Genomic DNA, 24,640 nt, shown 5'->3' with positions numbered 1-24,640 from the left:
AGCCCCTATTATGCATTAAAAAAGGTCACATTTTGGTTTTGGGGGTTAATATGCATAGAAGGTCCAAAAACACTTTTATTGTCTTAAAATATGCATTTATTTTTTACCTATTTATCCCAACGACTCTCAAATGATTTGTTCAGTGATTTATTTTTTTCCCCAAACCCCTCCTTAGTACTAATCTGCTCTAATTGGTCCGATGATCGAGTCTGTTGCGATTGGTTGATTGCATTCAGCGTGAGACAGAGAGAAATGCTCACCACAGCTCATCAACATTTTTGAAGTAGTCAGAATGCAGAGTGTATGTGTGAGCCCAATGCATGAGTGCATTAAAGCAATGCAGTTAAACACCAGCAAATGCTCTATTCTTAACCATGATACACATTCAGTATTATTCTACACAGTGGCAAAAGCTGAACTATTTTGAAACTTGACCGCCTCACATGTGTAGGAACAGCTGATGATGGCCATAGCAATGACAAATAGCAGAGGATCGTGAGCTCATAAATGCATTTAAATCTGTAAACAAAGCGGCATGTGTCACATTTTCAATGTGGTTTTAGACACAATATGAGAATTTAAAGAGTTAACCAGATACAGTACAAGCAATTACAAGTAACAAACCACAATTAAATACATAATTTGCAAGCTAGAGAATATGAGGCAACCATTTTAATCACAAATGGTTAAGTTACTTACACTTGTGAAATGGAGGGAGAAACTGATCCATGAACTGTGTACTGTAAAGTTTCTGTCAAGCTCTGACAAAGTCCCATACATCAATAGTCTTTTCTGATCATTCCTTTAACAAATCGCTGACAAATGCCGTTGTAATAGTGTAGATTGCTGAAGCACTTGTCAGAAAAATGACGGGAACACAGGACACGGCTGTGGCTTTAATGCTCTTCACTGCCTTAACTTTGGGTAGGGAAAATAACACTAACTGTCCCTCACACTTCAGAGCAAAATGTCTTCACGACATTATTAAACGGGATCTGCTACAATGTTTGTCTTCTTTTACTTTCTACAGTATTTGTGGGTGGGGCTGGGGGTTTCAATTTCCCTAGGTCTCCCCACGCAACAAAGAGGCAGGGCTTGAATTCCGTTTCAACGTCATGCTGACATATCTAAAAATGTATTACCCCAATGATTCATTTAAACCACTCTAAGTCGACTCTTTCATAGATGAATTAATAATTTCAGATTTAAGCATTAGCTGGATATTTTACTTTACTTAGAGCTGTGTTACACACTGCATGGAAGGTCATTTTCAAAAACCCATAATAGGGGCTGTTTAAAACATTTTTTTTTTTACTATTCATGAAAACATGATTTTTAAAACTGCAATCTATAGCCCAATATGTAAATATATGTGTTGTTAATATTTTAACATGGCCAAAGCAGGATTATGGGTTTGATGCCCAGGAAGATGCTTAAACTGTTAAAATTTCCTTTGGTAGTGTTTTTTAAATAGTGTCATCTGTCAAACTGACGGATAAAATGTCTATCCAGCTGCTCTTAACCTTGAATCTGTCGATCAAAGTGACCACAGACATCATAATCATAACAAAAATTTTATCACACATTTAACTTCACCTCAAAATATTAAAATACTGAGGCGTGTTTGTGATTATAACTGATAAATTGCAACAATAATCACAAAAAAACAAACCAAAAAAAAAAACCAAACACAATGTTACCTACTGTAGGCCTTTTGACCATCTGCCTGTTTACTGACCACAACTCGGGATTTTCTGTATACATCTGTTTGCCCCTGTGTTGACCGTTGCTTGCCTGACAATTCTCCCAATAAACCTGCATTTGGATCCGCACTTCCTTGTCAGCATCCCATCACATGACAAAAGACATGACATGTGTGCTCTGCATTACTGCATATAGTCCCTGTAATCAGTTCATAACGATTATCTGGCTGTGTGTATAATCAATGGAACCTGAAACAGGTGCGTGTGAGCGGTGCATGACTGAATATGTAGTTATTTTGCTGGCAGATATGTAGTTCTCCAACGATCTGCATGGGCTTGATTGCTGGTGACTGTGAATTTATAGGATTTCATTCATGGATTTTAGTATTTGCTCATTCCCCAATGATGGTTGGCATTAGGGATCAACAAAATAATCTGTAGTTGTACGAATAAAATAGTATGAATCCATATGAATTAGCCTATTTTTGACAGTATTAAAATAGTTACTTATCCTCTGGATAGGATGGCTCGGTGGCTCAGTGATTAGGACTGTTGCTTCACAGCAAAAAGGTCGCTGGTTAGAGTCCTGGCTGGCCAGTTGGCATTTCTGTGTGGAGTTTGCATGTTCTCCACTTGTTCGTGTGGGTTTCCTCCAGGTCCAAACCAGAGTCCAAAATTGTGGATTAGGTAAATTTGATTAACTAAAATGGCTGTAGTGTATGAGGGTCTGTGTGAATGTATGAGTGTTTCACAGTATTGGGTTGAGTAAAACGTGCCGGAATAGTTGGCAGTTCATTCCGCTGTGGTGAGTCTTGATAAATAATGAATTAAATAATCATCATGATATCGAGCTGGAAAAACTGTAAGAATCACCCCCCCCCCCTGCAAAATCAACACAGCTTTCGAGATGATAATGTTTTCTTAAAAAGGCAGCTGCCTATGTAGACAGCAGGTGAGTTCACTTGGTTTTGGAACTGAGCTTGTGTGCTCTCATGTTGGCTGGCAAGAGAAGAAATATGCTGTAACACTGACAGGTCAGTTAAGTGATGGGTAATTTTCTCTTTTTTCTCTCTCCAGGACGGGAAGAGGAAGCAGCCAAATACACTGCGGTCCAAGTTTAATTGACTGTGCGCTGGAGTTCAGCGAAGTTGCGACAGCATACGGAGACACATTTTTCTTCTACGCACGCCATACAGACCACCGCTTGTCTCCAGCACAGTGAGGGTGTGAGTATATGTGGAGGTAGCCTTATTCTCTGATGTGTCTCAATATATGACGGGCTGTAGATACTGCGTTTCAGTGCACGTCTGAGCTGAGGAGAGAGATGTTGGCATCAGCAACACTAACTGAGCTCCTCAACAGCTGAATGGCATCACTGCCCTTCACTTTGCCAAAAAGGGGGTTGGTGTGTTGCTTGGTAACAGTTCCAGGATATTCAGATGAGGTCTGATATGGCAGTCGGCTGAGGATTGAAGAGCAGAGAGGGGTGTAGAGCTATTTATTCATTTAACCGGCAGCTGCTAACCCTGGATAATTATATGGAATTTGGAATGAGCAGAATTTTCGCATAATCCTTAAGCTCCCTCACCAATCTAACCATGAACTCTGTCGTTCTGTCTTTGGGTTTTATTGTCATTCCGAATGAACTGTTCACCTCTTTTGTCTGCTCGTCGCGTGATCGCTAAAGGTGCTTCAGTGAGTCAGAGCTCGTACCCTTCCTCGTACATCAACGCGCAACTGTCACCAAAACTAATTACAGCTTTCCAATGAACATGTGCATGAATGAGTCATGAATCAGGGCTTAGTCATGGCAGAGCAAATATCAGGTTGGTTGAATAAAATTCGGCTGGTGAACCAGAGAATTCACCCACGCAGATAAACTGTTGAGTGACTTTCTGGACAGAGTTGCGGATGTAATGACTGAAGAGAAAGGTTGACCATCCAAAAACAAAGAAATTTGAATCATTTAGTTATCGCCTTCATGTTTTTTCAAACTCCATATCAATCCATATGCCTTACTTTCTTAAGCAGAATACAAAAAGAGAAGAACTGAGAGAGGGAAAAAATGTTAAACAAATTTGTTGATGAACATTCTGTATTATACAAACAAATTACTATTAATTATTACTGAAATGTGTTCTAGAGAAGAGAGGGCTATGCTGTTATAGTTAATTGAACTAAAACTAAATTTAATCCAGGGGCAGATTTAACCAAAAAGCTAATTAAGTGACTGCTTAGGGCAGGGGTCACCAAACTTGTTCCTGGAGGGCAGGAGATTTTAGCTCCAACCCTAATCAAATGCATCTGATCAAGCTAATCAAGGTCTAGGTATACTTGAAACATCCAGACAGGTGTGTTGAGGCAAGTTGGAGCTAAACCGTGAAGGGACACCGGCCCTCCAGGACCGAGATTGGTGACCCCTGGCTTAGGGCATCAGGAAATTGAGGCAAGTAATTTCACATGGCCACCATCTGTTTTAACAGGGAAACAACACATTCTCCAAAACTATTTGCTAAGCTTATGATTACATTACATTTTTGGACCCCTCAATAAAATAAAACAACAACCATCTCATAAGTTTTGTTTCTAAATGTCCGAATCAAACAGAATCAGCATATTTTCAGATTGTCCAAGCTAATGAGCATGCACACTCAAAAGGAACCAGATCACGACACAAAGCTTATTAATGGCCGTCTTATACATAATCATTCTTTGAATAATTCCTTATCAGATTGTGCTGGTCTTCTGAAATCCACAACTTGGTCTTGATGGTGAATCTCCTCCAGAAATGAGAGTGACTAATTGTTTAAAAGTTTGTGCCCATTAGAGTAGTTGCTGGTGTCTTGTAATGTAAGTTTGACAGGACGAAATGCACCTTGCGTTCCAGTCATAAAGATTGTAAAACCAGAAAACTTTTGTTTTCAAGTGAACTTGGTTCATTCAAAAGCACTATTGTCAAGCTTAATTTGAATATATTTTTCATGTCTGTGAAGCAAGTATTCGCTGAGATTCCAGTGCATTTGTTGACCACCAAACGGTCGTAAAAGCACACGTCTGGTCCAAGCTTTGCCGCTATAGAAATGTCAGTCTATAGCCATTGAGTACTAGTAGATGGGGCTTCATTGGTCATATTGACCGTTGCTCTTTTCCTCATTCAAAACTATAGGAGTGACATGTCACATGTATTCTATAGTCTTTAGTATAAATCATACCTATAAATTAGATATAACATCGTTTTCTATTTTCTATTTTCATATGTCTTGTTTGGTGAGGGTTTGGTGATTCTCTTTACAAACTATTAACTTGTATTTAACAAGTCATTTATAACTCATTAACTAACAGTTTATTAATGATCTATTAACTGATTATGACGAATAGTTATTCTAAAGTGTTGCCGGAAAAAGAGGGAGGAATGGGGGGGGGGGGGGATTCTACATGATGTAGAGGACTGTAATATGAAGACTATGGCTAATTACAGTAATTTGGAAACCTCTAATTGGATGGAGTCGTGGTCCATCGTAAGCACTTGATCCTCAAGTCCGCAATATATTTAGTTTAATAATGAGAGCAATATGAATAATAACAATGGATGGAGGAATGAAGTAATGAATAAAAGAACAAACGAACGAATGAACAAATAAAGATATTTAGCATTTTTCTCACAACTCTCATTTTAATGAAGACTTATAAATAAATATATATTTTTGGGTGGTTGATGTGGATATATATACATATTTTTGGAGCTGTTTTTGTCCATGTAAAGAAGGTCGGGTATGGAAAATAAATATTAAATTTTTATCTAATAAAAGAAATGTTTGTGTTATTATGAATTTAACTGTACTTTAACTACTGTAGACTGAGTAGAATGGTACACTACCAACACACTGCTCAACAGAAGTGATGTGCAACAGCAGGCCTAAAAGTTTGTGATCCCTGTAGATGTGGAGATGTGCTGTGTCAGTACAGTAATGTCCACTAACGATCAAGCAAACTGCAAAGTGCTCCCCTTTTCCTCTTCAGCAGGGCGATTTAATTCATTTTGGCAGGTCTAATGAGCTCCACACCCAAAAGAGCAGCAGGGCTGATGAGACACAAAGCAACTAATGACTTCTGATCCCCCTTCTGCTAGGATTTATGTATTTCTGACTCATAATTTCTGTGCTTACCCTCTTTTACTGACAAAGGTTGGGTGCTTTAGATTATTTGAAGTGTCTTTTATTCCCAACTACACTTTGAGGACCGCTTTGTATAAAGTAATCTTTCATGTCTCAAAAATGGTACACTCACCTTCGATTCTTGGCTCTGAAAGCACGTATAACTGTATGGTAAATATTAGCTTGTGAGATATCAGAGTGGGATAAACCGCAGTCATTATTTTATAGCATTATTATAATATATTTATATATTTTAATATTTTAACATTGAATCTGATGCACATACAAATTGTGTGGTGTAATTGGTTTATTACAATATTTTTTTGTTTTGCAGATTGATGGATGGATTTGTTGATTTGTTTTGTTTATTCAATTGTTCATTCGTTAGTTGGTTCATTAGTTGTTTCCTTGGTTGTTTTGTTTGATTGTTCGTTTGTTCATCTGTTTGTTCATTCATCTATTCATTCATCTGTTCATCCATTCATTCTTTTTTTTGTTCGTTCGTTCGTTTGTTCATCCGTTCGTTTGTACGTTCATTCATGTTACTTTCTGGTCTGTCAACAGCTGCCTAGTTTGCAATTATCTTTATAGAAGTCAGATACAATACTATAGTATTTTGCTTCTAGAATAGTTTTTGCTTGAAACAACATCTTTACAGCTTGTGACATATACAGTATAATAAATCAAGTTTTTTACCCAAGACCACAAGTATATGATCCTTAACATCCCACACAACAAACAAATTGATGCATTTACAATCAAATCACATCATGAAGCAGCAAACTTTGTTACCACCATGTGACACATAGCCTAAATACAACTACAAACAAGGATGCATCAGTAAAAATAATGCTGAAGATGGTAAAACAGGCAACAGTGAGACAGCAATTTGCATGATTTATTCATGCTGTGGTGTGTGCTGAGTGGGACGGAAAAGCAGAGTGTTGTGGCACAGTAATTAACAAGAAAAATTATATATTTTTATATATATATATATATATATATATTAAAAAGAGTGTCATCAAGGTTGCCGACTCCTGCATTTGACTATCAAAATGTTGTCTACCTTGCAGCTTTAAGGGGACAAAAGCACCCACATACTGTAGACAGGATTGGGATATTCACTAACTTACATCGTGTGTGTGTGTGTGTGTGTGTGTGTGTGTGTGTGTGTGTGTGTGTGTGTGTGTGTGTGTGTGTGTGTGTGTGTGTGTGTGTGTGTGTGTGTGTGTGTGTGTGTGTGTGTTGTGTTAATTTGTCTTCTCTGGTTTAATATTAATATGCATTTTATATACTGTAATATGCACATCATGATTTTGCCAAGTTTGATGCGATCTTAAATTAATATCTATGTTGATGCTAAAGCATCATTTGTGTTCAAAAATGTAATCCATACCCATTCCCTATACCCTTAAACCCAACCATAACTGTAAATTATTCCCAAAATCAGAGGGAAATAATGGTTGGAAATCAATTATGTAGAAGTCAGACAGACAGAGAGAGACTGACAGACAGACAGACAGACAGACAGACAGACAGACAGACAGACAGACAGACAGACAGACAGACTGACAGACTGACTGACTGACTGACTGACTGACTGACTGACTGACTGACTGACTGACAGAAAGACAGACAGAGACAGATAGAAATACAGACATACAAACAGACAGACAGACAGACAGACAGACAGATAGACAGATAGACAGATAGATAGATAGATAGATAGATAGATAGATAGATAGATAGATAGATAGATAGATAGATAGACAGACATACTGATTGACAGACAGACAGGCAGGCACACAGACAAACAGACATATAAACAGACATTCAGATATACATACTAATAGACAGACAGAAATACAGACATATAAACAGACATACATACAGACAGACAGACAGACAGACAGACAGACAGACAGACAGACAGACAGACAGACAGACAGACAGACAGACAGACAGACAGACAGACAGACAGACAGACAGACAGACAGATAGATAGATAGATAGATAGATAGATAGATAGATAGATAGATAGATAGATAGATAGATAGATAGACAGACATACTGATTGACAGTCCAACACATTCTCACTCCCAACTCGTCACATACTGACGCTTGGTCAGGAACCCTCGGCGTCAGTTATTGACGCACAGGGTACCCCTTTAGCGTCATATTTAGACGTGCAGGGATTCCCTATAGAATCTGTGCCTGAGCCTGAGGCGTCATAGGGAGACGCTGGAGGCTCGTATAATTACCAATAGATGTCAACGCAATTTTTAAAACCTGATTTACGCCTATTATCTTAGTTTTCTTATTTTAAAAATATGTAATTTTTATTTTGTTCATGAAAAGCGTCTGTAAACGGGGTCGAAACTACTGTATGAATAAACTTCGGCCCACGTGACATCCCTTCACGGTGAGTTTAACGCCGCTCTGCTATTGGTCAAACTGCATCAGCGGTGAGTTCTCAGATGAGTTCAACTGTCAACATTAAATATTACGTTAATGCTGCATAATATATTTTTATTGGAGATTAGTTGGTGTTTATAAATATGTTATCATTTACTTTATATTTAATGAGTGAAAATATATTCGGTTGTCCAGTTTAGGGTAACTATGCCTAATAAAACTTTGATTCATTCATATTATTTATTATTTTTTTACTTTAAAAAAATATTAAATTTCAAGTACTAAGTTTAAAAATGTTTTCGGCTGATATTTTTCATTTTAAATTATTTATTAAAGTTGGGGTCATTGTATGTGGCGATCTATTTTTTACAGTCTATGCTCGCTATCCCAAGGTTCATTGCGATCCCAAGGTTCACTGCGGTTTTCCACAAGGTAAGTAAAAAGTAAACAAATAAACACGATTTGTTGATAAAGCATGTACTGTAAACTAGCGACATTATCTATTTACATCAAGTTCATTTATTAAAAACATATTTTTCTCACATATAACGTTGGTCATGCATTAGAACAATATATACATTTTAAGATAAGGAACAGTGTAACCAGATTGTTGTTTTCCACAATAGAATTCGTGCAAAATCTATATATAATATGCAATATGCAACTCTAATAATACAAATGTATTCGTAATTGTTTCAATGTTAAAGAACATCAAGTGTTTCCAAAGGTTTATTGTAAAAACAATTATTTTCCATGCCTTAAAACACACACACACACACACACACACACACACACACACACACACATATATATATATATATATATATATATATATATATATATATATATATATATATATATATATATAGCATAACAAAAGCTCAAGTATAACTTAAGCTGATGTATGTCACACAATGAATATCATACACTATTACCAGTACAATTTGGCCTTTACCAATTTATTTAATAAAAGAAAGAATCTATCATCTCTAAATTGTGGTAAAGAGGCACAACAAGCTGTCTTTTCAAATATTATGTCAGTCTGGATGGTAATGGTAAAATTCAAGGATTACCTTGCACCTTCTCAGAAATTTACCATTGATCAAATGTATTACAAGTGGCTGGATTGTTTTTAACACAAGCAACGTTTTTTAAATCATTATCTTAAAGAGATTAAGGCTCATTTTGGACTACACTTACATTACTTTACAACTGCTTAATGCAGTACTGATGTATCTATTAGTTTAGTGGGTTTAACTAATGTCACATCTGTTTTTATTCATTTCAGATGCAGAAACTTTTGACATATGAATTCATCTTGACTAAGGGTAATGTTTTTGTTCAGAATTAATCATTATTTAAAATCATTGTATTTTCTTTGTTATTATGTACAGATTTTAAAAGAATGTACTTTCTTTTAATAAAGAACTCTTCACAGCACTGCACCTGAACAGTCACAACCTCACAGAGCTGCACAACTGCCCCACTCAGATCAGTGTTGAAGCTGGAACCTCATCTTGTGTACAGCAAAGGCAGAGCTGAAAATTCACTGTTTGTCTTGTATTGTGTGGTAAGTCATAGTTTTATTAATTTTTTTATTTTATTGCAACACTAAGTAGTCCATTCTGTGGCCAATATGATATAAAGGGCCTAAAATGGGACTGACGTGATCATTGTTTTGATTTCTAGATAAGTACTCATGGGGCTACACATGCAGCTGAAGTTAGCTTCATTGAGTAGGACATTTCTTTCAGTATACTCTTAAAGAGATTCACCCAAAAATGAAAATTCTGTCATTATTGACTCATCCTTCACTTGTTCCAAATATGTCTGACTTGCTTACTTCAGTTAAACACAAAAAAAATTATATTTTAAAGAAAGATGAAAACCTGCAAACATTAACTTCCATAGTATTTGTTTTTTCCTACTATGTATGTCAATGTTTTCAGCTTTCCAGCTTTCTTCAAAAAACTTCCTTCATGTTCAACACAAAGTAACTTGGAAGTTTTTAAAAAAGGTTTACAACCACTTAAAGGAGAGTAAATAGTGAACTGTTCCTTTAACCCAATCTAGTTGACTTTACTAGAAAATTGTATAGAAACCCAGTGGCTTAAACCCATTACATTTTATACAAGGTACAACTTAACAGCCATACTTGAATTAAAATATTACTGTAAGTTCAAGAAGATTGTAAAGGTTCTAGGTTAATTTAAAGTAGGCTGTTTAGTTTCACCTTGTGTAAAAACATAAAGGGTTTAAGGCAACATGTTTCGATGCAGTTTTCTAATAAAGTCAACTAGTTTGGGTTAAGAGTGTAATGGGTTACAGTAATAGCAGTGAATCATGCAGGCATAAAATAAATGTTTAGCCATGTAAAGCAATAAGCTTGTTATAATTTAGAAATATTTTAGGGTGAAGCACAGTATGCTGTTGTAGTTTTCATATAATTGATAAGTCAAACATGAGATGTGTGTTTTAAATTGCAAGACGTGAATTAACAATATGTTCATCAAGATTCAAATCTTGCATCTTATATTTTTTAAGGTTTTGGCCCAATAATACCCATATTCTGCTATTTAAAAAATCATGCTGGAATTTGTGTCAGCATTCCCTTCAATGAAAACTACAACAGTGGACATCAGTGGTGATAAAAATGTATGAGAAGGATAAGGGTGTTCATAATGAGAAGTGCAGTCACTATCCTGATCTCTGAGTTTGTAGAACTGACAGATCTGCTTGGAATAAATGGAAACATGCTGGAAATGTTTAACCTATTATACAGTTAATTCAAGAGTGCCAGGTTTAATGACACTTTACATATATAAATAAATATCACTGAACTTTCTAAATGAAACCTAACACTCATTCTTTTTTCAGTAATGATGTTGTGCACTTCTAATACTTTACAGTGGCAAAACCTGGAATAACACATGGGAGCCCTCCAGGAATTCCTGACACTTTACGCCCAAGTCTCCTCATGCTAACCGGATTGCAATATGACAGTCTAGTCAGCATAAACACCTGGACTCACCAAGCACACTTTGGTTCTCAGTGTTTTGTAAAAATAGTTTTTGCTATTCTTCAGTAAATACTTGAATATGTTTTGAACTTATTCTACTTTTGATGTTTAAGTTCAGAAAGTTGTTATTATAAACATAATTTGCATTTGTCATGAAATTGACTTCTTGTTGTTGTGAAAGCTGTTTTTATAATGGCATTTCCAAAGTCATCATTTGAAAAGATTTTTTGCAGTGCAGTTTTACTTGAGCTTGACATACCAGATGTATGACATGAATAAATATCACAAAATAAATATAATAATAATAATACAAAATATACATTTCCTTCAATTATAATTGTTTTTAATCATTTATATATGTATGGTAATATATTATTGCATTAAAAACTTATAAAATATATATTTTTGGTTAAAATATATATTTTTGCATTTTTGTGTGATTTTTATTATTTATTTTTATTTGTGGCATTATAAATAAATTATAAATGTTTCATTAAAAATGTATTGTGTTTATTTGCATACTCATTTACAATGAACTACTATTTATACTATTTAATGGGCACTATATTTGTCATTTAAGTTTGACATATATTTATATTTGTATACCTACATGGCGCAGGGTTTAGTTACAGCAAATGCTTGAAATGTTTTCAAACATGAAGCTTTTTTATTATTTTATTATTCGTTTCAAATTAAGTATACTGCCTATGATCTGGTTTTACTATGATCATTTTGCACATCAGGTTAGCCCCACAAAGTAATCTCACGGTAAATATACATTTGTATTTTTAATAAGACACTAAATAACATGTAATATTAATACACATTTTGATATTTAAGTTATATTATAAGGTTATAATCAACCTTCAGCCGGAAGATTACCAAATAGAGACAAAGTGTGACGTAGATTGCGACGTTGTGATTGGACTATAACTTCAAAGCCAAATTAAAAGATCCTTCGTGTTGCTAACTATGTTTTGCTAACTTTGCCACTTTACTAACAGTGTCCTTTATCAATGAGTTATCACTGTGTTTTAAATAGTTAACGATTAACCAAGATCGTAACCCTAAACTTAACCCTAACTACACCTTTCAAGGAACTACAATTTGTAGCGCCATGTCTTTCCCCTCCCATCTATACAGCGACAAAGGATTGTGGGTAATGTAGTTTAAAGCCTTTTTTGTAATAAAATGGAACAGATACAAATTTTAATGAACTAAAGACTATCTGAATAAGGTCATTGTGCATATATTTATGACATATATGAAAGCCAGGCATAAATTTGTTATTTTACAATGAGTATTTTTTAAACAGCTTTTATTGACTTGATCAGTATATATCAGACTATTATATCCAACATTATTTATTGAACATAGCATAGGTAATAGTCTTGCTGATATTCTCTCACTCATTTCTCGTTTGAAATGTGAATACTTTTTCCTTTTCTACGGGGCTCTACTCATCCCCTTTGAGTAAAAGGGCAGTTAACCTATGTAGATGTATTATCTTCAACATGGACAAGAAATTGTATTGTCACATGTACAGTTGTGGTAAAAAAAAAAAAAAAAAAAGCTGTAAAAATAAGCTAAACATTAGTATCCTCTTTAATGACAAGTTATTAGCAATAGTGATCTATGTTCATCACAAATGTTATGAGTTCAGAATAATATGTGTGGATGTAATTCTGAAAGTGTGTTTCATTCATGGTCATCATGTGATATTTAATTGTTTTCACTTTATTTTAAATATGGATAAAAGCTCTTTTAAAATATGTAAATGTTTATAAATAAAACCTTTTTAAAGACATGTATTTGTTTAAAAACCACTTTTTATCTGATTATTTTTACTTTCTAAATCTTCAACTGTTTGTGTAACAGTATGTTTTGATGACAATGGATGAACTTGTGTTTAATAATGATTCCACATAATGTCTTTGTCCTGCATGTGGGTTAATTTGTTAATTATTTTCTTTATGATCAAATGATTGTAAGATTTGCTGCATTGTAAGAATCATGAAAATATTGAGAAATGAGGTAACGATGAAAAGATATCCTTTCAAATGCTGCGAATAGTTCAAACCTCCAAATGATTAAAAATACATAGCCATTAACCAACAAAATAAAAATGCAAACATTCAAATTATCTAAACTAGAAGTAAAATAGTTCTGTGCTGTATTTATAAGTTACTGTGTAGTTCTATGTCTACTAAAAATACATATTTCAATACATATTTTATTTTCATTCATTCATTTTCTTTTTGGCTTAGTACCTTTATTAACCAGGGGTCGCCACAGTGCTATGAACCGCCAACTTTTCCAGCATGTTTTTATGCAGCAGATGCTCTTCCAGCCGCAATCCATCTCTTGGAAAATATTTTATTTTTTATCTTGCATTCAATAAAACATTATACAAAGTTAATTTTTATTTTCAGAATAACAACAGTCGCACTGTTATCTCACAACAAGTGCAGCAGTTTTTTGTTAGACATTCTAACAAATTAATACAAATGTTTCAAAGTAAGGACAAAAATAAAAGGAGATTAATTTTTTTTTTTTTTAGAAAAATCCATGAGGACCAAATGGATCCATCAGATCTTTGATGTAAATCATAGGTTAATTTTTCCAGAGGTAGAAGTGTGGTTGCCTGACTCAGCCACATATTGACTGGAGGTATCTGAGCAGTTGACCATAATAATGTACATTTTTTGCCCAAGTATATGCAAAAATTAAATTTATCATAAAAATGTATCATAAAATTAATATTTTAAAAGCTCTTAATGTCACTTAATGTAATAATTTCATTTTAATATAGAGTTCCTTAAATCGTTATATGTTGTAAGCAGTTAGGCATACAATAATGCTCTTAATTTACAACACTGATTGATTTTAGAGGAATGCTTACATACTGTACATATCTATGTATTTAAAAAAAAAGACAATTTGGTTATAGATGATGACAATTTTATTTAATTTTTTACAGATTTTATTACATGCTTTAGATTCAGGGTTAAGGTCATCCTCTTCTGGATTACAGTAAAAGAAAATCCACAGTCAATGTCATACTCATCAGCTGGAGCTTTATTTAAAAAAAATCTATGTTCTCTGCTCCAGCCAAAACTTGAAGGTACCTTGCAGGTCTCTAGATTGCACCATCGTATTGTTGTTTATTTCTCAGTTATTTTGTTGCTTTTTGAGAATGATGATCCATAGACCTTTCAACCCCTCTTCGTTAAGGCCACATGCCGAATCTTAAAAGAAGAACACAACAACATAAAAATATATTAATATCCTTTGGACTGGGTAACCTTATGCTTATGTCTGTGCCAAAAAATACAAATACATACCAGTACATTTCAGTAGCAAACAAGCAAGAAAGTTCTTTGAAAGAACCAGGATGAGTTGAAAGGTATTTATAGTGGTTGACCATCTCTGCCACAAGAATCCACTGCTTCTCCTGAAGAATCCTGACTAGCAGGATGATGTTGAACACCCTCCTCTTTGTTGCTGGGTCAGCAGAGTCTGAAATATATTTATGAAAAGAAAGTTGTATAACAAGGATTATACGTCAACTTTTAAAGAATCAACACTGACAGAAGTCTAGTGTACATACCATGCAATATGACGAAGACATCCACATCACTTCTTCTTTTTGTTGTCTTTGCTTCTGCTACTGAAAAAAAATGACAGTAATAGTAACACAATTTTTCATGACTACATGTAATATTAATAAGAATTTCCTCACCCTCTGCCCACTCCTCTACATCACAGACCAAAGTCTTCCAACTGGTTTCCGGTCACTGTCAGTTTCATGGATTCTGTTTTGCAACTTGCTTTGCAGAGCTGTTGCGGTCTACAATGATAAGCAATCAAAAAATCACAATACTATTTAAATAGGTTACTGAACATCTAAAACAAATTCTACTGGATATCGTTACCTTCTGATATCAACAGGTCAGCGAGATGGCCAAATTGTTGAATATCTGCTAATTCCAGCACATGACCATGAGAGTTACAGTAGCATGTCTGGTCACTGCAATCCTAGAGAAGAAATATTGCACTGTTCAACCTCCTTCCCAAAAGTAAAACCAGGCATATCCTGGTATGCCTCACTCCATTTCACCTGGTTAACATATACAAACAAACAAACAAACAAACAAACAAACAAACAAACAAACAAACAAACAAACAAATAAATAAATAAGTAAACCAATAAGTTTTGGCATTTACCTGTAGATCAGTTTAAGATAATCATATAGCTCATCTATCTCAGATATAAACTCATGTGATTAGGCATGAAACACACTAAAATCATGGGCTTAAAGATGGTGCTGAAACTTTGGACAGCTTTTTGCAACTCTTTGGAGGTAGTGTCATTAGTTGATGTAGTCCACAAATCTTCCTGTCAATTCTTAATCCTTAGCTGTAAATAAACCTTCAAAAATGCCAGTGTTTGAAAAAGGAATGAAACAGTACAGAACAAGTGCATAACAGTTTCTATCTTCTAATCTAATTTTCTTAGGTGAACATCACAGAGCTGTTTTCTTGTTAATTTAGATTCAACACATACAGTTTAAAGTACCTCGTGCATTCTTGAAATGGTTATGCTTATGGTTCATATCTACTTAAATTGGCAGTATATCTAGTGTGGAAGCAGAACAGATGAAGGGCTCTTCCTTGCAAATACTATCCACCTTGTATTGCACAGACTCCCACTCAAGAATATCTCAGAAAAATGTCTGCTGAGATCTTAGCAGTCCATTAAAAATAATTATACCAACATCTTTTCCACCAATGGAAAGAATATAAAAATACTTTAGGATATATTAATACTTGCATGACCAAATCTGAGATAAAAAGGCCATCAGTATGCCTTAGTTTAAATAAAACCAAAATTTTACTCTAGCCCACTGTCACCTAGGTCTACAGATACAGAGACTAATGGAAACAATGAAGTACACACTGACAGTCACTGGAGCAAGGCTCCCTCACAGTTGGGAAGATTGGAGTTCCTATGAGCTGTACCAGATAAAAACAACAAAAAAATGTACATTTATAACATTTCTAACTTATCCTAAGACTAGTAGACAAGCAGCATAAGCAGTTCTAATTTCCTAAACCCCAATGTGGGCAGTTGATGGCCTATAAGGTGTCATAAAATCAGACAAAACAAAATACTTTCTGAAAAAGAAAAAAAAATTGTTGGCCACTATCAACACCCAGAACAATTAGTTTTAAACAGTTAGGCCACAATATTTTGTGAGCTTATGCTGTAGTTTTTTAATGTTTGTCATAAACAATAGTAATAGTAAAACTAATGCGTTTCTTTCTGTTATTACAATAGTAGTGAAAGAATAAATGCATTTTATCTCATACAATCACATATGCCTAAACAATGTAGATATTTAATATACATGGAATGAAAAACTTCACTAACCCTTGACTGATTCCAGAGTGGTCTTGGCCCTCTATACATGGTGGTGCTTTCTGCAGATCACCAAGTTGTCATCAAAACTTGAGCTTATAATTGAGATCTTGATGATAAATCTGAGTATTGAGGAATCACTCATGGTGATAGGCAGAAACAGGCTGAAAGACACAAGAATTAATCAAACAAATATAAATGTGTTAACAGAGATAGAGAGACAAGTGCAATTTAACATATAAACATGGGTAAAGTGATTTTACTTTTTGCTTATTAGAAAACAAAATTGGATTTTTAAAGAAATCTAAAGAACCTGAAAAGAGCAAAGAAAAAATATTCATATCTGAACAGTGAACACCTTATAATGTACACCTGTATATATATATATATATATATGTGTGTGTGTGTGTGTGTGGTAGATTAAGCTATTTTTTTGTTTAGTTTTGTGTTGTACAATGAATAAAATGTGCTCAGACGGGCAAAATATCTGCCTTTTTCCTTTAAAGGCATGGAAAATAATTGTTTTTACAATAAACCTTTGGAAACACTTGATGTTCTTTAACATTGAAACAATTACGAATACATTTGTATTATTAGAGTTGCATATTGCATATTATATATAGATTTTGCACGAATTCTATTGTGGAAAACAACAATCTGGTTACACTGTTCCTTATCTTAAAATGTATATATTGTTCTAATGCATGACCAACGTTATATGTGAGAAAAATATGTTTTTAATAAATGAACTTGATGTAATTAGATAATGTCGCTAGTTTACAGTACATGCTTTATCAACAAATCGTCTTTATTTGTTTACTTTTTACTTACCTTGTGGAAAACCGCAGTGAACCTTGGGATCGCAATGAACCTTGGGATAGCGAGCATAGACTGTAAAAAATAGATCGCCACATACAATGACCCCAACTTTAATAAATAATTTAAAATGAAAAATATCAGCCGAAAACATTTTTAAACTTAGTACTTGAAATTTAATATTTTTTTAAAGTAAAAAAATAATAAATAATATGAATGAATCAAAGTTTTATTAGGCATAGTTACCCTAAACTGGACAACCGAATATATTTTCACTCATTAAATATAAAGTAAATGATAACATATTTATAAACAGCAACTAATCTCCAATAAAAATATATTATGCAGCATTAACGTAATATTTAATGTTGACAGTTGAACTCATCTGAGAACTCACCGCTGATGCAGTTTGACCAATAGCAGAGCGGCGTTAAACTCACCGTGAAGGGATGTCACGTGGGCCGAAGTTTATTCATACAGTAGTTTCGACCCCGTTTACAGACGCTTTTCATGAACAAAATAAAAATTACATATTTTTAAAATAAGAAAACTGTGATAATAGGCGTAAATCAGGTTTTAAAAAGTTTGTTGACATCTATTGGTAATTATACGAGCCTCCAGCGTCTCCCTATGACGCCTCAGGCTCAGGCACAGATTCTATAGGGAATCCCTGCACGTCTAAATATGACGCTAAAGGGGTACCCTGTGCGTCAATAACTGACGCCGAGGGTTCCTGACCAAGCGTCAGTATATGACGAGTTGGGAGTGAGAACGTGTTGGACAGACAGGCAGGCACACAGACAAACAGACATATAAACAGACATTCAGATATACATACTGATAGACAGACAGAAATACAGACATATAAACAGACAGACAGACAGACAGACAGACAGACAGACAGACAGACAGACAGACAGACAGACAGACAGATAGATAGATAGATAGATAGATAGATAGATAGATAGATAGATAGATAGATAGATAGATAGATAGATAGATAGGCAGACAGACAGACAGACAGACAGACAGACAGACAGACAGACAGACAGACAGACAGACAGACAAATAAATAGACATTCAGATATTTACACTGACAGACAGACTGACTGGCTGACTGATTGACTGACTGACTGACAGATCGATAGAATAAGCCAGTCAAATTGGAGTTTACAATTTTTATAAAGCTTTTGGCTTTTTGTGTGTGGATTATGCATCAGATGGTTTGTGGGCATGACATCTGCTTGTTAAAATGGTGAAAAGACTTTTTTAACTTGCACATGAAATAAACAACCAGTATCTGCATCAGGGACCCTTCTGGTAATTCGCCAGCAGTTAGCAGTTTTAGCATTCATGTTTTTTGTGCACTACATCACACAAACACATACACCTCAAAAAGTCCCTCAGAGTTCACTGTAATCCTCCACTTGAGAGGCTGGTGTTTCAGCTTGACTGAGTCCACCTCTACACACACACATATAACCAGACTCATCTAGTGAAGCACTAATCCATCCGGAAGTTTCCTGGCTGAGGTAGCCTGTACACGCGTCTCTTTATTTTCCAATTTACACGCTTCTCAGTTTATGTTTGCGCTACTGAGGAAGCAGCTACATCTGACAGATGGTGGTGCATAATTTATCTGCCCCAACCCCCCACGGGGACCTGACATATAAGAACTGTGGATGGTCTTAATATTTTACCGAGCTGTGTCGCCCCTAGCGAATGATGTATTTTTCATCGGGCACTGGGCGGACGGACCTGGGGAGCATTCAGGCCGCTGTAGCCTCGGGCGGGACTGAGAGCCACAGAGGACAGAATGAGAGAGAGAGAGTAAGATATCTAGATGCGCCTTGAGGGAAAGAAAGTCCAAAGATAACAGATAAGAGCAATAAATCTGTGTAAAAAGAAAGAGGAGAATAAAAAAATGAAAGATGAAAATGTGTGTTTGGGGTGCCCTTTAAATAATTAAGGCGTCCATAGCAAAGCAGGAGGGCACTGACGTGTTTCCCTCATCTAGAGGAGAAAGAGAGACTGTTTTTCTCTGCGTTCAGACTCTAGGTGTCGTTGTCAGTCCAGACATCAGTCATGCTGCGATATCACTGCAACACACACACTCAATGCATACATATCAGCTGAGGATACAGCATGCTAATCTGTTTTATAAACACTGACATTTACTTTCTCACGTGAAAAAATACTATAGTAATTCATAGTAAATACTACAGTGTTTTTCAACAGTACTATGTATACTATACTGTATAGTACTTACAATTAACACTTTGATTATGAATACTACAGCATACTGTAATATTATCCAGAGTGAACTGATAAACTGTAATATATGCTGTAGTCTATTTCAGTTTTTGATACAGTAATCTGTGACATATTTTAGTATAATATACTCTATATTCAGGATGTGAAATACATTTTAATGCACTCACCTAACCCCACCTCTAACCCTACCTGTCACAGTGACGTCACTGACTCCATTGAGTGCATTGTGTCTGACATTGCATCGCTAAGTGATGCAATCTCAGCTTGTATCATAAAGGCTGCATCCAAAAAGTATTGGTTAGCTTAGCAAAGCCTACAGCGAACAAATTTGGGGACCACAAAAAAAAAAAATAATAATAATAAAATAATTAATAAATAAAAAAATCATCTAGTCAAGTGAGATCACACTTCTGGTTACGTGCGTTCACCTCATGCACACACCCTGCGCAGCGAATGTGCGTGGCCAGAGGCGCTGTAATGTTATAGCAGAGAGAGCTAAAATGCCATCCAAACGCTTCTTCTGTGTCTATATTCAGGCTTCCAAAAGACAAAGAGAGAAGTGCTTACAGTTTAATTTAATTATGTTCCAGAAAATAATATATAAAAAGATATAGTGCTAGCATTTGACAAGGGAGAACTTCCAGGATATTCCTCCTAGTTCAATGCTGGATTCGATTAAAACTCCTAGAACAGACGAAGCTGTGGACTGTGAGCCACAAACTGTGAGTATTTTTAGTCGTTAAAATTCATCAACTAAAGGCACAGTTTCTAGTGTTAATGGAATTTTGTAGCAAGAATGTAAACAAGGATGTAAACAACGGAAAAAGCACTGCAAACAATTTAGCTACAATTTCATATTTATCAATCAAACCGCTGTAAACAGCCACAGTCTTCAGCTGCGTGTGCAGTGTCTCTCTATGCATGTCTCTCAATGCGTGTTTCTCTATGCGGCTGCTTTCCATGTGTTCTACATCTCAAATAACAAATTTGTAAAGATATGAGAATGTTTCATATTACTTACATGTGCTTATACTGAATATATGTGGAAGACACTTGTCAGATTTTATTTTAGAGCACTTTTCTATCTGATTCAGGCAGCTAACGCTGCTGACAGCTGCTTTGAGCCTCTGACTGTATGGTTTACATAGCGCAAAAGTGCATGCTTGTAGGGGATTGACATGGAGCCAATCCCTGAATCACAGCACATAATGTTAGCGGACCAATAAGGGCCTTTTGACGGCGAGCCTTTTAGGGGAATTAGGAAATATGACAGTTGTTCTCATGTTAGCTCATTCATTTATTTTATTTTTGCCTTAGTCCCTTTATTAATCTGGGATCACCATAGCGGAATGAACTGTCAACTTATCCAGTATATGTTTTACGAAGCAGATGCCCTTCCACCTGCAACCCATCTCTGAGAAACATTCATACACCATCATTCACACTCATTCACCACAGACAATTTAGCCGACCCAATTCACCTGTACCGCTTGTCTTTGGACTGTGGGGGAAACCGCACCCGGAGGAAATCCATGTGAAAGTAGGGAGAACATGCAAACTCGACACAAAAACGGCAACTGACACAGCCGAGTCTCGAACTAGCGACCTTCTTGCTGTGAGGGAACTGCACCACCGTTTCGCCCTTCTCATGTTAGCTGAGTAGCAGTATATAATCAAAGTAAGATATATGAAAAAATAACATGATTTTAAAAGTGATGCATAAGCATACATACTTTGCATCTTATAAACACAACCAAGTCACATCAGAAAATGTTGACTTTATGGGAATTCAATTGTTAGTGATATAACTGTTGTAGTGAATAAGCTTAGGTATTGAATAAGATTAAGTGATGCAAAATTTAGGCATTATTATGTGTTTTATTTGTATGCTAATAAGCAACTAGTGAAAAGCTTTAATTGGGTCGCTTACTAAACCCTTAAAGGTGCTTATATATTTTAAAATAAAGGCATCCATACAATTCATTCAATATCAATCATTAAATTGATAATAATAATAATCTTAAATACATGTAATTCTTTAAAAAACGATTTAAATAGTTCGGTGGAAGTAAAATACTTCATTAAGCAGCACAACAATATTTTCTTATACAGACAAATAAATACAATTCTGTGAGCATTAGAGAAAAAAAATCTATTCAAATATTTTGACTTTTTAGTAAAGAAAGTGTTAAAATTTTGCCATTCAGTTTGCCTAGGGGAGGTGTGTAGTTATTTTTTTGATCAGTATGATTTTTGACTGGTGGATGATAAAAGCAATGATTTCCAGTGAGTGTAGATTAGAGAAGTCATATCAAAAGTCCCTTTCCCCATTCTGGAATCATTCAGCATAATTCCACCTCATATAAAATAGACAGCTTTGTGCTGGAAACCTGGCACCACCCTAGTCCCGGTTCTGGAAGCAAGAACCAATTATGTCACAGGACAAAGGGCAGGATAAATTTTCATCACTTGGAAAAGTTTTCAGAGGAACAACATCTCAGTTTGGCACTACAATCAGCAGTGCTGAGGAGAGGCTTGGGGATAAGCAAGCATTCAGAAAAGCCTCAGCTACAACACACTACAAAGCCACTAAACATATTTAAAGCATCTTAAAGGGATAATTCATCCAAAAGTGAAAATTCTTTTAAAATGAGTTTCTTTCTTCTGTTGAACACAAGAGAAGATACTTTGAAGAATGTTGTTTTTGTTAGAATATTTGTTTTCTAACTATAGATGCTATATTTAAAATATCTTCTTGCAATACTGATGTTCGATAACACAAGTTTCCTTTCCGATCTAAAACTGAGTAAAATTCAGGATTTTATCGACGATACCGAACCAGTCCTTTGTAAAAATACATAATAAATTCAAAACAGTTTTTCATGTTTCTTATTTTATTTATTTAAAACTTGGAAGTATATTGAGGTAGCTGCCTAATTTATAATATTGCTAAGCTACAAAAACAACCAAAAATAGGATAGAATCTTGTAAAAAAAAAAAAAAAAGTATAAGATAAAAAGTAAAAATAAAATAAAAATTTGTGTAAAATGGTAAACAAATCAGAAAATGGCTAAACATTTAAAACTGTGTCTTGGCTATTTCAGCTCCACATGTGACTTTGTTTACACTCTCAATCTGCCAATTTTGTGACTGACTGGCTTTATTTTTAAAGTATGAAACAGACGAGCTGCACAGTGCCGCTGCACTGAACAGGTGAAAGTGAAAATTGTATATTTCACCGAGGTCTTACACAGTTTACCACATGGAGCCAGTGTAGCAGCCATGACAAATGAGAGGGATTGAGTTAACGCCTTCAAAATAAAGATTACCTCCTTATTCAGTAAACATTTATTTTCCCCTTCAAAATTACTACTCTTCGCTCGGCATACTGTGTGCGTGTGTGTGTGTATGTATGTATGTGTGTGTGTGTGTGTGTGTGTGTGTGTGTGTGTGTGTGTGTGTGTGTGTGTGTGTGTGTGTGAGTGTGTGTGTGTGCTTTAGGAGGATTAAGCCAAGATTCAATTAACTCCACTGTGAAATCCAGTACCGGGGGAAATCAGTGTGTCTGAATAAACTCATCATGTCAAATGTCTCCATATAACTGTGGGTAAACAACACACACACACACACACACACACACACTTTTCAGGAGAACAGAACCGTAGGTGTCATTGCAGAGAGAACTAAGTTCACTTTCTCATTATGTGATAATTTGAATGTATGCGACAGTAGAGGACAAAGAACATTTACACTTTTTAATGAATTTTTTAACAAACAGAAACTTTCCCTGCTCGGGCATGTTGGGGTTGCAGCGCTCGGTCCACCTGTTGCTTCACTGCACATATGAATTTAAATTTTTTCATTTAAGAATTGGTTTTCCGTTCCTCATTAACCACACTATGCAAATGCTAATCCTGCAATTCCTGACGTCGGAAGATTATATTCAGAGAGTGGATGCTGAAAATGAATCTTGAGCTATTGCTGTATGTAATATAGAATGTATTTGCATGTGTGTTTGTATCTATTATAATATAGTAAAAAAAATCTAAGAAAAGACTAAAATCTTTATGACTTTCTTTCATCTGTACATAGAAAATAAATGCATCCAGTAAGTGGTAACCAACAATTGGTTATTTTAATGATACCAACACAACTTGGTTTTGTTACACTAACAATAGTACTAACAATAGTTTAAGACTAGAACTCCAGCCACCCAGGATCATTGTGATTATGTAGATCTCAAATTTCTCTGGCGAGTGCCATTCGCACCTGCTTTTCTCGCGTAAATCCACAAGAGGTAGCTGTCTACTGACTGACTGACCAATCACTGGCCCACCCTCCACACTTTTCCCTAAACTCAACCGCAGTGTTTTCAAAAGCAATCCAGAAAAAGAAACGTTCTCCTGGCAGATTGATTTTTTTACCACTTTTAAATTTTACCACATTCTCCCCGTTATTTACTTGTTTATTTAGTTTTTTTGCTTTTTGTTGGTCTTGCCCGCTTTCTAGAACTGTTCCTCGCCGGACTTGATGCCCGTTGTTGAGGTCAACTCTGATCTGCATCTCAAGTCCGCCGACGTACCAATGGACAAAGTGGTAACCGAATAAAAAAGCCAAAGGTAGGCGGTCCGCGCGAAAAGGAATGGCATCATACCGCCCCGTAGCATTTGTTTTAAAGACAGTTCATCTGGCTACATAATATGTGATCTCCAGAAATGTAAATAGGGCTTCATTTTCAGAGTGAGCCTATGTTGAACTATACAAAGATTATAATGTTATTTTTGCATTTTGTAATTAAAACATTAATAAATTGTTGAAATAAAACCCATATACCAAA

The 24,640-nt window shown here is 35.3% G+C and overlaps 1 protein-coding gene and 1 long non-coding RNA gene across 9 annotated transcripts in view; one reads left to right on the top strand and one right to left on the bottom strand.

Annotated features, from left to right (window-relative positions):
• The window catches only part of LOC137489979 (uncharacterized), a 656,302-nt gene that overhangs the window by 435,687 nt on the left and 195,975 nt on the right, over positions 1–24,640 (top strand). For all 4 annotated transcript variants that reach the window (XR_012405535.1, XR_012405510.1, XR_012405512.1 and 1 more), the window contains one exon: positions 2,781–2,929. The gene's annotated coding sequence lies outside the window, so the exon portion shown is untranslated. The remainder of the gene's footprint in view (positions 1–2,780; positions 2,930–24,640) is intronic.
• On the bottom strand, positions 13,552–18,467 carry LOC101886760 (uncharacterized). 5 transcript variants are annotated; one of them, XR_012405544.1, is made up of 8 exons: positions 17,970–18,467; positions 17,545–17,604; positions 16,726–16,877; positions 15,227–15,411; positions 15,034–15,141; positions 14,902–14,958; positions 14,636–14,810; positions 13,552–14,539 (listed from the first exon to the last, which is right to left on the bottom strand). It is a non-coding gene; the product is annotated as an uncharacterized lncRNA (long non-coding RNA). The 5 variants fall into 5 exon arrangements; XR_012405545.1 differs by having other exon boundaries at positions 15,227–15,329; positions 17,970–18,190; XR_012405542.1 differs by lacking the exon at positions 17,970–18,467 and adding an exon at positions 16,256–16,307 and having other exon boundaries at positions 17,545–17,587.

Source organism: Danio rerio, chromosome 1 (genome assembly GCF_049306965.1).
Source record: "Danio rerio strain Tuebingen ecotype United States chromosome 1, GRCz12tu, whole genome shotgun sequence".
Lineage (NCBI taxonomy): Eukaryota > Metazoa > Chordata > Actinopteri > Cypriniformes > Danionidae > Danio > Danio rerio.
This window is presented reverse-complemented; position numbering and strand designations above follow the sequence as displayed.